Genomic DNA, 13,968 nt, shown 5'->3' with positions numbered 1-13,968 from the left:
ATATTAAAGCTAATCAAAGATATTCCAGAAGGTTTCTACTTCTATCTCCCAAGAACAAGCAAACCTCAAGAAGACAGACCCTGTGAAACTTTCCTGTTTTAAGTAGAGGCCTAATTATAAAATGGAACATAGAGTGTGTTATCAGAGACAAATATCTAGGCAAACTGGGCTCTACCAAGACCCACTTTCTTGCAAGAAACCTGATTGTGTTCTTAAAAACTTTGGAGAAAAACACATGTAGTTGAAGATGTTTTAAACTTTTGTTTATTTCTTAAATACTGACATGACAAACACCTTTGTGAAATGCAAACTTGCAAATATATTAGCTAAATGAAAAGGTCCTAATATCATTGCTGGGTAAATGGTAAAATGCTTTATATGTCAACATGAAAACTAATGACTTTGCTAAACTAGTGCAAGAAGGCAATTAAGCACAGGATATTTATATTAATGGATAATTAATTAAATACTAGCAACGCACAAGCAAACTCTCACCACTCCAGAAGACAAGAATCATCTCTACGAAGTCAACAACTTTGAATTATTTAAGCTAAAGACTTTGTAAGAGTTATTTAATTTTAAAAGACTGTTTTGAGAACTAAATCCTTTTGTATAAAGAACAGGAATCGTTGGACTTTTTGAAAACAGAATTTCGTTTCCCATCAAACTCTAATAAAATTGAAGAAACTTGCAGAACCTGGACTGCATTAAAAGGAAAATGTCACAACTAACTTTAAAAGTTATTTGGACCTTTCCTGACACAAGAAAAACAAAGACAATTACAGAAATGTAGCATATTCATTAAACTGATTGCATGTTCAGGAGCTGAGAGTGTCACTTAAGTCAACATTGGAAGGGTGACATCAACCAACTTTGAAACTAAACAAGCCTGAAAGATGTGTGTTTTCCTGCAATTTCATGACAGTCGGAAGAGGGGTATAAAAACTCTGAAATGAGCCCCCTCACACTCACTTTGTGCTATACCAGGGGTCGGCAACTTTCAGAAGTGGTGTGCCGAGTCTTCATTTATTCACTCTAACTTAAAGTTTCACGTGCCGGTAATACATTTTAACATTTTTAGAAGGTCTCTTTGTAAAGTCTATAATATATAACTAAACTATTGTATGTAAAGTAAATAAGGTTTTAAAAATGTTTAAGAAGCATCATTTAAAATTAAATTAAAATGCAGAGCCCCCCGGACCGGTGGCCAGGACCTGGGCAGTGTGAGTGCAATTGAAAATCAGTTTGCGTGCTGCCTTCGGCATACGTGCCATAGGTTGCCTACCCCTGTGCTATACTCAACAAGCAAGTTGCCACAGGCAGATGCTAGAAACAGCAAAGACTCAAGAAGAAACCAGACCATGGAAAACCTTCTTAAGTCCTCATCGTGGATTAGTGAAATGAAGTTAACTAAGACACTGCCAAGGGATTTGATTTACAACGCTTGTAATGATTTTGTTGGAGGATTGAAATGCTGTTGTAATTTAACGGACTAACAGTTTCTCCTGTTAATCAGGAAGTGGTTTGACCATGTATTCCTGGAAAAGAGACAGGGGCTAAATATTGGTAAACGAGGAAATAGTGGGATGTAACTGGATTTAAGATTCTTAATATTTGTAATTGGCCTGTCTTAAAACAGTTCCTTAAATGGCTCTTTCAGAGTAACTAATTTAAGTCTTCCTCTATTTCACAAGACTTAGTTAATATTGCTTTCTTTGTCAATCTATAAACTGTTTAAGTAACTAGACAGGCTTCATTGCCACAGAACAATTTTTCCTGATACATAAACAGTTTTAAGTACCTAATAATATACTAAAACTGAATTTACAATAATTTTGGAAAATAATATATTTTGGTCTCAACTTCCCATGAGAAAAGTGACCTCAGAGCTCACTCTCAAAGATATCAGCTCTGTTAAAAGCTCTCCACAGAGACATACAGAATAGATTGTAATGGAAGTAACCAGTTTATCTTTGTGTTGTGTTATCTAACGTTTTCTCTTCCTTTTCTTAATAATCAAAGAGCCCTGGTTAATAATTGTGATTATTTTGCTTGATCATGGTGTTCCCCTAAGATATGTAAATGAACCCTTCTGACTAAATTGTGGGAGCTACACCCGTATTTTGATGGTAAGCACAACACCAGTTAATAAGAGCCGGCCTACCATTTCTCATTTCTCTAAACTAAATATTTTTAGTAATTTTTAAAATAAAAATAGATGGCGTTCAACAATTTGAAACTAACCCTTTCCACCCCACACATGGCATCAACACCAAATAGCAACCAGCCTTGAAACAAGCTATCAGCTAAAATTCGTTCACACACACTGTTCAAACAGTGAATAACTCATACAAATCATGACTTTCCCATGGATAATTTGTGAAAACAAAATTTATCAGAGAAATAGACGCAGTGAATAATTAAAACACCTCCAATTATAACACACAGTTTTACTAAACTCAGCATTTACTCATGCTTACGTACAGGTCAATCTTGTAACTGGAAACAGATCTTCAATTATCCAATACTCTTTTATATTGAAATCTCCATTTGCCAAAATTGGGCAGGCCCTGGAATGCATAATTTGCATTGTAAAGTTTCCCTTTTCCTCAAAAATCCATTTGGTTAGGTAAATTCCATTAGTTATCTCTTTGGATTAATGGGGTTCTGTCATATGGTCTGTAATAAATCCACTGCTAGAATTTAATAGCCTATTTGGAATGTATAAAGGGGTGAATGGCCTCAATCTCATATTCCTCACTCATTTAAAAGTCACTTATTACAAACTTCAGAGATCCAAGTTTTCAAGTTGGCTGAATTTAGTTTGAGAAGAAAGTAGCTCTACCGTTCCACTCCTATTCCCATTCCAAGGCTTGTGTGCATCTCAGCGGGATTTCACACTTTGCTTTGGATTATAATTGATTTAGAAACACATTCTTTGCATATAAAGCAGTGACTGTCTTCACAATGTTGCTTGGCTTCTGTTATGGGCAGATTAAGAAAGGATCCAGGGGCGGCTCCAGGCCCCAGCACGCCAAGCGCGTGCTTGGGGCAGCAAGCCGCGGGGGACACTCTGCCGGCGCAGCAAGGGTGGCAGGCAGGCTGCCTCCGGCGGCATGCCTGCGGAGGATCCGCTGGTCCCACGGCTTCGGTGGACCTCCCGCAGGTGTGCCTGCGGAGGGTCCACTGGTCCTGCAGCTTCTGAGGACGGGAGGTGCCTGCGGGAGGTCCGCTGAAGCCGCGGGACCAGCGGACCCTCCGCAGGTAGCCTGCCTGCCATGCTTGGGGCAGCAAAATCCCTAGAGCCGCCCCTGGAAGGATCCATGCATCAGGCTGCAAGAAACATGATTGAACTTGCACAGAGGTTGGATCTAATGAGTTACAGGAAAAACACAAGGCCAAAATATACTGGGGATGCCAGGAGAACTGCGGAGCAGGGGGTTACTAAGGCTGAGAGCCAGAAGAGACATGAGCATTTTTGGGAGCTGCCTTTTGTTTAGATTGGATCCTGGGCCTCATCATCACCACACAATCCCCCTCACACCAGCCCTTTTTGGGCTGGGTGAGGGAATAGGAGAGATACAGGAGAAATTGAGTTCCTACACCTTTACGGGCCCATTGTCAGCATTTTGTGTGAGGAAACAAGCACATAGCTGCCATTAGTGATGAGAGTTGCATGTTGCCAGATTTAGAATTCATTTCTAAGTGGCTGCCAATATCAGTCTTTATACCTTCATAAAACCACCTTTCTGGTTCTCGTACGGTAGTATAGCACAGACAGCCATCCTACGCAGAGGCATACTGAAAGAGTTTTCCCACATAATGAACAAAAAACCCATGGATCAAGGTATTGGCCAGTGACTGAGAATACCTAAATTCTGTTCCCAGTTCTGCCACTTAGCTGCTACATGACCATGCACAAATCATTTTGCCTTTCTCTTGCCCTTTTGTCTGTCTTGTCTCTTTAAACTGGGGAAGGATGGAAGTGTGTCCGGAGAGGCGCGAATAGCTAGATTCTCGTAATACTGTTAGATCACAAGATGATGGCGACAGGTCAGTTATATAGACTGGCCTGGAATGCTTGGTAAGGCGAACACATTTGAACAACATGCATTTTACTACAGCCAAATGCAAGGTCGTAGATCTAGAAACATATATACGGTATCTAGAATGTAGGTCACATTTATATGATGGGGGACAGTATCCCAGAAGGCAGAAAAGGACTTGGAAGTAATGGTAGATAACCAGTTAAACAGGAGCTCCCAATGCAACACTGTAGCTAACAAAGTGAACATGATCCTTGGATGCATAAGTAGGGGGAACATCAAGTAGGAGTGAGGAGATGGTATTACCTCTGTGAATGGCATTAGTGAGCCCATTACTAGAATACCATGTCCAGATGTCCTTTTAAAAGGCAATTGAAAAAGAAAGGATTCAGAAAAGAGTTCCGAGAATTGAGGTCTTCAGAAACATGCCTCATAGAAAAGATCTTAAGAAGTTTAATCTGTTTAGTTTATCCAAGAGAAGATTAAGAGATGACATAATCAGAATTTCCAAATACCTCCAAGGAAAAGAAGTTTTTGATAACCAGACAGTGTCACAGTTCAGGTCAAGTGCTCCTGTATCCCTCCTCCGTGGTCCCTTGAGGACTCCCACTTTAGGCTCTCAGTGCCTCAGCTGTCACCTCTCTTGGGTAGAGTCCTACATCCCTTTCCCTCCTGACTTGGGTTTTTCTGGGCTGCACAGTTCCTGCCTACACTGTGATATCCCCAGCAAGCCAGCCTGCCAAAATAGGACTGCATCTGCATTTTGCTTTCTCTCTGAAGGCTATGAACAGCACCACAAGGCCTTTTCTGGTGAGCTCATTTATTAAGGTGAAAGCATTACAGAGAAAACACATTAAAAACAGAAAAAGAATCTACACACATGCTGAAAAGCTTACCAGAGGTGACCCCGACTTTAACCTCAGGCTCTGGCAGATGTTAGTGTTTCCAACCCCACAGCTAGGTTTTCCCCATGGTTACAAGCTCATAACAGCCTCAGATTCAGAACCAGAAAAAACTATGAGTAGGTTAGTCTTTCCTTTATACATCTTGGACCTTTGATCTTGAGACTCTGGGAAGAGGTAATCAGCATATAATGATCCTTTCCCCAGGGAATATCTTCAAAAAGCTAGGTTGTTGCATAACCAGAGGTGGGAATTTGCATTCACTTCCCCCTAGAGATTCCTCCAGGCAAACCACTTGACACTGTTTGGCACAAAAGTTCATTTTTGTCAGGCACATTGTTCAGTGGAGTCCCTGGAAGTTTGTAACACTTCCAGGCTTCACATCACATTCCCCCTTTCCCCCCCACTTCATTCTCCCCAGAAAGATTACAGACAATCCCAGCTCACAATAATATGTAAACTTTGCATTTAGTACAGCAGACTCCAGAGATATTCAAACTCAATTCAGTAAGCTCTCCCAATATTGTGGTAATTATTGCCATATCTGTCACACATGGCTCTTCAGTCTAACACACACAGACACAACACAAGCCAATGGTTAGAAGCTGAAGCTATATAAATTTAGACAAAAATGTAACAATTTTTAAACAGTGAAGGTAGGGTGAGCAGATGTCCCAATTTTATAGGAGCAGTCCCGATTTTTTGAGCTTTTTCTTACATAGGTACCTATTGCCCCCCACACCCCGTCCCGATTTTTCACACTTGCTGTCTGGTCACCCTAAGTCAGTGGTCCCCAACCTTTTCATCTGACAGGCGCCAGACGAAGGACCGTGGCGGCTGTGGAGCATCCACCGAAATGCTGCCGAATTTCTGTGGTGTTTCGGCGGCGACGCCTCTCGATCAGTGATGAGCTGCCAAAATCTTAACAACCGGTTCCCTATAAAAAGTTCTGATTTAAGGGGGGGGAGGGGCCAGGAGAGAGATCCTCGTGGGGCCAGGGGCCCCTGCAGGGCCTGGGTCAATTGCCCCCCCTCCCCTCCCCTCCCTCTGGCCAGCTCTGGAGCTTGCAGCAGCCCCCCACACACACCTTGCTGGGCCATTAAAAAAGTGGCAGCAGGACGACTCCAGAGCTCAGGTGAGCTGCCCAGCTTGTGCCAGCAGCTGGCCATGCTACAGCTGGGGAGAAGCGGGGGAAGGGCCGGGGGAGCCTCAGCCTCCCCAGCTGGGAATCCTGGGAGCAACAGGATGGTCCGGCCCACGGTCCAGAGTTCTTTGCCCACCCCCTGGCCCTTTAACAACCGGCTCTCCACGGAGGTCTAATTTTAGCAACCGGTTCTTGAGAACCTGTGGGAACCTGCTCCAGCTCACCACTGCTCTCGATGACATCTCTTGTCGGCAGCAAGTGGCATCATTGAGAGGCGTCACCACCGAAACGCTGCAGAAATTCAGCGGCATTTCGGCAGATGCTCCACTGCCAGCCAGGACACGGGCACATTTAGATGCCCCCACGGGCGCCATGGTGCCCGTGGGCACCGCATTGGGGACCCCTGCCCTAAGTGAAGGTAATTAAACACTAGAACAATTTACCAAGGGATGTGGTGGATTCGTCATCACCTGCAGTTTTATATCAAGACTGTGTAGCTTAAATGGAAGTTATGGGCTTGTTGCAGCAATTGCTGGGTGAAGGTCCATGGCCTTAGTTGTGCAGGAGGCCAGACTAGATGATCACACTGGACCCTCTTCTAGCTTAAAATTTATGATTAAGGCCCTAGTGGAGAACTGGCAAATGAGACAGGACAGGAGCGCGATAAAGACAAAAATTTAGGTGGAAAGATAGAAGTTGAATAGTGGGGAAAAGATTATAAGACAAAAACAGGGTGAAGGGGAAACGGAAAGAGGAAAATTCCCTTCTACAGACGCAGCACCAATTGTCAGGGAACATAACTTTTTGTGCTTTAGTTTACAGAATTAATGGGTGTAATTGTAAATAAGGACACCTTTCCAGTCCTTTCATAAGATGTAAATATATACATAAATGTAGGAGTAAGACATACAGCTGAAAATATAAGAGCGCATATGGCAATGGTATGCATCCTCCCATGAAACAGCTGAATGATCCTTGTGAGTCCTACCTACCATTCCTGTCCAGATAAATCCTCTCCAGGAAGAACTTTAGTTTCTTGATGTTTATGTGCATAAGAAGAAGAAACAAACCAACCAAGTCAGGAAAGCACAAAAACAGCCAACAAAAATACAGGGCTGCAAATCCAAGGTTTCCTGATCCCAAGCTACTGCTCAATATGTTTGGAACTCCCAAGATCCTGCAAGTGGTTTAGGCTGCGTTGGATTTTTAACCTTAGCTCTGCACGTTAACCACCCCTTCTCCCCCATTCATTTTTATGTATTACTTTAGGCTTGTGCTGCAGGCAGCCGTCCAATTGACTTGTCCAGCTCCAGTTAATGAAGCAGTGAAATGATGTAATCCAGAGACGGAGGCTATAAAAGAGACTAGCAGCAACACACTGTAGGGCCGTTAATCAAGAAGAGATGTGTTCAGTCCAGTAGCTGCTTTATCATCATTTGGGGTTACCCTTCTTTATACTGCATCTAAAACCTGAGAAGCTGATTGTGATGCATGGAAACCATACTGAGGGTTTTTTTCCTGTATGTGAAATGTAAAGCCTCTAGCCTTCTGCAACAGAGGGTGCTTGTGTTCAGCACTGTGTTTTCTGCATAATTAAGAAAACTGTGTCAGTGTGTGGCTGGCTGCAGCCTGCAGGCCCAGGAATTAAGTATGCATGTCCTTGGCATTTAGAAAGTCCAGATGTCTTTATCTTCTTGGGCATCGAGTTAGAGTTTATCCAGATGGCATCTTGATTGCTGGAAGCTCAACTGATTGAATTACTGGGGCCGTTATCTGCGCCGCAGTTTAGGCACCTAATGCTTTCACCATCATGTTAAAATGTGTTTGCCAAGTGCCAGGTAGGAGGCCAGATCACTAACAAGTCTGTAGCATTTCTAAGCATGTGTAGTTAACGCCCAGCCCAGGCTCATATTCATATTGTTTCCACTGATCTACATCTAGTCATTCATTCATTCATGCCCGTCACCCCAACCGGGGTATGGGCCGCCAACAACAGATCTCCATAGTCTTCATAGCCCATTTGGAAGTTCCTGAACCAGAATGTAGGCTCTAGATACGTCTACACTGGAAAATCCCCACAGCAGCACACCTCAGAGTCTGGGCCAACTGACTCAGGCTCACTCTACGGGGCTAAAACTAGCAACGTAGACGTTCCTACTCAAGCTGGAGCTCTGACTATAAAACCCGGCAAGAGGGGTGTGTCTCAGAGCCTGGGCCCAGCCCAGTTGGGGATCTCTACACTGCTATGTTTAGCTTCGTAGTGCAAGTCTGAGTCAGCTGACCCAGGCTCTGAGACTCGCTGCCACAAGTTTGGGTTTTCTTTATGCAGTGTACATGTATCATAGAATCATAGAATTGCAGAACTGGAAGGGACCTCAATAGGTCATCTAGTCCAGTCCCCTGCACTCAAGGCAGGATGAAGTATTATCTAGACCATCCCTGACAGGTGTTTGTCCAACCTGCTCTTAAAAATCTCCAATGATGGAGATTCCACAACCTCCCTAGGCAATTTATTCCAGTGCTTAACCACCCTGACAGTTACGAAGTTTTTCCTAATGTCCAACCTAAACTGCCTTTGCTACAATGTTAGCCCATTGCTTCTTGTCCTATCCTCAGAAGTTAAGAACCATTTTTCTCCCTCCTCCTTGTAACAACCTACTATGTACTTGAAAACTGTTATGTTCCCTATCAGTCTTGTCTTCTCCAGACTAAACAAACCCAATTTTTCAGTTTTCCCTCATACGTCATGTTTTCTAGTCCTTTAATCATTTTTGTTGCTCCTGAACTATGGTACCCACAACTGGACACAATACTCCAGTTGAGGATTAATCAGCGTGGAGTAGAGCAGAAGAATTACTTCTTGTATCTTGCTTACAATACTCCTGCTAATACATCCCAGAATGATTTTTTCCTTTTTTGCAACAGTGTTAAACTGTTTACTCATATTTAGCTTGTGATCCACTATGACCCCCAGATCCTTTTCGCTGTACTCCTTCCCAGGCAGTCATTTCCCATTTTGTATGTGTGCAACTGATCGTTCCTTCCTAAGTGGAGTACTTTGCATTTGTCCGTATTGAATTTCACCCTATTTACTTCAGACCATTTCAGATTTTAATCCTATCCTCCAAAGCACTTGCAAGTGCCTGTGTAATGCCGACAGACCCTGGTAGGCAGGATTGAACTGGGGACCTCTGGAGCGTAGTGCATGAGCCTCTACCGCATGAGCTAAAAGTCAACTGTCTGTTAGCTAAGGCTGTCGAGCAGACTCATTTTCTCTCTCTAAGTGGCCTCGGTGTCACTAGACGGGACAAAACACCACATCCAGGAAGTGTGTGGGTTACACCTGCTCTGGATTTCAGCCTCATTTAGCTAAGCCCTCTGTGTGGAACACCTGGTAGTACCTTTGGCTACCCTCATAGCCACTGAATGGGGAGGCTTCGGTGTTCTACCTGTCGCATTAGTTTCATTTTAAGAAAGAAACAGCTGTGTCTGCTACCAGGCACAGCTTACAGAACAGATTGTGCTGCACGGAGGCATTTTCTAAAGTGCTCAGCACTGGCCTAACATTACTCCCATTTCTTAATTAAGCCAAACTGTCCATCTTGGATGTGTTTTTACAGTGGCCTGCTCCCAGTCCCCCGAATATGCCTGAAATTCCCTTCCGAGGCAGAGCATCCACCCTCTCTATGTTCAAATCCCTCTTCCAAGCTCACAAACACTGACTTCATGTTAGCAAAATTACTGAAAGAAAGGCCCTTCTCCTTTGGGTCTCCTAGCATGTTCGATGTTATCCATTTATTTAGAAGCTGCAAAGTCCTCGGGGCAGGGACTGTAACATCTCCTGTGTCTTGTGACGCACCAACTGCACTGTTGGCTTTAACACAGAAATAACAACCTAGGAAGAGCACGAGGATTTCAAAAGGAGGAAGGGCTCCTTTCCAAGAGGATGTCTCATCCACAACTTGCTTACGTTTGTCACACGGTACTTCTCATGCTGCAGCTCTCCCCAGTCACCTCTTCACCCTCTCTCCTCTCCCCCTTTCCCAGCCGAGCAGGTTTTGATCACATTGTTCCCGGGCTGACTGCTAATGAAACACTGGCTACAATTCTCTTGAATGCCAGATTGGTTTCTTCTTCTTAAAGAACAATAGAGAACATATTTTGTTCTAATTGAGCATAACCACAGCCAGGTGGAACAGTGAAGTGGTAATTCAAAGCAACTCAATTCCATTTGCTAAGCCAGAGAACTTGCGTCTCAAATGTACTGTACATGTTTCAACTGAGAGCAGGACAATTTGGGTATAAAGATTAGATCCAACTTAGATATGAGGGTTTTTTCCACTACAGTTATTAGACCAAATCCGGCCCTCACGCCCCATGCAACCTCAGTGAAAGAAATGGGCCCAGGTTAGCTTTGTGAGAACAAAGTCAGTTAGGTCCCATGGGGTTGCACAGGGTGTAAAGCCAGAAGATCAGGCAATGTTGCAGGGACTAATGTCAGTAAGTTTGGTTGGGGTTTTTTCCTAGTTGCATTCTTGGATTTTTTATATGTAATCACAAAATGTTATGAATCTCAAGCCGTGCCGTTTTGTTTTCAGCTGTGGCTGTACAGTGAGAAACACTATTAAAAGGGGAAATGCTTTAGCTTTTCAGCCAAGCAGCAGGCAACAGCCAAGGACAACTGGGGGCCAGCCTGCTGGTTCAGCAGTAGTAAAATGTGCAAAATCTCAAACTGACTCCTCAGAAGGCTCTGTCCTTCACTCCTCAGAAGGCAAGGGCTGGGGGGCAATACTGCACGTTCATTTTATTTTAAATGCAGCCACCGTGCCCCTTCTCTCTATCAATGAATTTCACCGAAGCTTCCTCCCCCACCCCCACTAATCTTTATCCCTTCTTCCAAACTGCCCAAGACCCCTGTAGCCCTTTTTCTATTCCACTGAGCCTCAGCAGTGTTCCTCATGGGAGAGAAGAGATTTAGACCTGGTTGTACTAAATGCAAAGCAGATTGTTAACTGTAGTTTCTGCTCTGTCACTCTCTGTGGCTTGCCAGCAGACAGGCTGAACGTATTCAGCCTGGACTGTCTAGTAGCAACACACACAAGGTCCGCCTACTGTGAGTAATCATGGAAGAAATGGCTGACAACAGTACAGAAGTCACCCTTTTGATTGGCAATGCTTCCTCAAATTCAGTTCTGCAATACCCAGCAATGCTGCGCAATGAAAGTGAAGTACTGTCACGCCACTCTATAAAACAGCCAAAATTCCTCTCAGATAAAACCTTCTGCTAGATCTCTCTGTGCATTCAGGTCTGATAGATGTTATCTGGCTGGTTAGACTGTAAACTTCTTGGCAGCAACCATTCTGCACCTTGTACAGGGTGTCTTGTACAGAGCGTCTTGTACAGGGCTGAGTATTGTTCTCTCCTAACAAACAAACAGCAGCAATCATTCAAATAATCTACCAACTCAGTCCTGTGCAGCTCAGATTGGAGAGGATTTTTTCCATAGTCACAGGTTTGTTTCTAAAGCCCAGAGGCTGAGATTTTTAAATGCTGTGTAGGGGGATTTAGATGCTCAATTTCCATAAAAAATGTACTATGAATCGGGTATCCAAATCCCAAGTCAAAAACATCAGCCATAGTGTACAAAGAGGCTCAACATACTGTAAATATATCCTATACCTAATGCAACAGTCCTCCATAAACTCATGGTCTGGTGTCCCTGTTTGCAGATCACGGATATTCTGTCTACATCAAGTGATGATGGGTAACTAAAGCATCAGGTGCAAAGATGAATGTTCCTATAAAAGCCAGCAAGGAGGGAATAAGGCATCTGGAGAAGAATTAAAAGGTAATTCAATGTGTAAAGGCTCTCTTAATTGGCCAGAGTGCTGCTGAGTACAAACATATTGCTTTGGCTAGGGAATCCTGCTTGGCTAGATATGTCACATGGCTACAGTATCATAATTTCAAAAATATATACATCACGGCTGATTTATCCTCATATGGCAGCATGACCTCCACAGCACCCTTTCTAGCCCACAGTTCTGCCGTCATTGCCCCAAATTCATGACTGCCTCCTCTGCCCTTATTTTGGGGGTCAGTCGAGAAGTGCACATTCTCCCCCATTTGGGATAGCCTCATCTCACAGCACCCTCCATGGCAAGACTCAACCCTGCAACGACTCTGCCACGCTCTCCTCCTTGGGACTTCCATGGTCTGCGGTGGTGAGTTGGCCCTCTTGCCAGGTTGCTAAATAAAGGCTCACCCCTTCTAGGGTACCCAAAGTCCAAATTAAGTGCATAGGAACAGGGCCACCGAGAGCGGGTTTGGGCCCCGGTGAAAAAAAAATTTCGGGCCCCCCAGCAAGGGCGGACCAGCTAAACAGGGTTGATGAAGCCAGGCCCCGGGCCCCCTTCTGGACCACTGGGCCCTGGTAATTTGTACCGGCTTCCGCCCTCTCTCGTCGGCCCTGCATAGGAATGTAAATTCTTCTGAGCTCAGTCCTTGAGAGACTCTTCACCTCCTCCTGGGCTCTGCAGAGCTTTTTCCTCAGGGCTTTCTCCCTAGATGTCTAGCTCCTGCCATACCACTGACCTTCAGATCTTCTCCCCGGGAGTCCATCTCCGAGCCTGATTCTCTCCAGGCTGGGTCTGACCTTGTCCCTGGTCTACCCCGGGCTGTCTGGCTGTGGTGTCGGTCTTCTCCCAGGCCTGCTTCAAGAGTGTCCTTTGCCCCTGTTACCCTCTACCCTTGGGCCCGTCCCAGGATATAAGTCGCCTCCCCCAGCTCCTCCATGGTTCCTTTCCCAGGGAGACCAGAGACTTCAAAACTATTTCTCTTCTGGGTTGGTTCCCCATCTGCCTTAGCATCTCCCTAGTAAATTCCGCTCCTCCCCTGGTGTAAGCAATAGGCCCACTCCAGCTGTTCATTAAAACCTTTTCAGTCTCTAACTCCACACTAAAGTATTCAAATAACAATGATCTGAATTTCAAAGGTGCTGCGCACCTGCAGCTCCCCATTGAGTTCAGTGCTGAGTATGTGGCAGTGCTCAGCACTTCTGTAAATCAGGCCTCTCATAGTGAAGAGCTTAAATAGTGATTTAGAAGCCTAATTTTAGGCATCCAGGTTTCAATATTTTAGTCCGTACTAGAGCAGATTTGAAAATCTGGGGAGGGGTTCTTGCAGAAAGTGTGGGGGGAGGTGGGGGGTTGGCAAAAATTCAAATACCAAACAATTTCATCCTTTCATAGACTTTCCTGACCCTCATGACTGATACAGCACCCTTTATTGGATATGGAAGAGACATAAGATCTCTGGAAGGTTAAAATAAAAGAACCCCACTCATGTGAAATTATTTAGTGGTGAAAAACACAATCCTAAACCTCCTGATTCCTTTTTCTAGGAGACTATTTCTGCTCTGATGCCTCCTTTACTTTGGTGTAACACCACTGACTTCAATGTAGCTATTCATGATTTATAGAATGGTCTTGTGGATAGCACACTGGACAAGGACATGGAAGATCTGGGTTCTGATACTGCCTCTGGCCTGTTGTGCAACCACAGGCAGTCACTCTCACACTGTGTCTCTATTTCCCCCTTTGTAAAATGGGAATAAAGCTACTGACCTTTGTAAAATGTTTTGAGCGCTGCTGATGCAAAATACTCTATAAGAGCTAATTATTATTTATACCCATATAAACAAGATCAGTATTAGTCATAGGTTTGTCCTGACTGGATCCCTCCATTTTCATTTTCTAGATAAGCTCTGGGCCCACAAGCCATCACTGCTGTATCAGTCATTTGAATGACTATATTTAAAACAGGGAACTTCCCCTTTCAAGCTGTGATTGTGATTTCACCATGCTAAGCCTGAGA

Source organism: Mauremys reevesii, linkage group 6 (assembly GCF_016161935.1).
Source record: "Mauremys reevesii isolate NIE-2019 linkage group 6, ASM1616193v1, whole genome shotgun sequence".
NCBI lineage: Eukaryota > Metazoa > Chordata > Testudines > Geoemydidae > Mauremys > Mauremys reevesii.
This window is presented reverse-complemented; position numbering follows the sequence as displayed.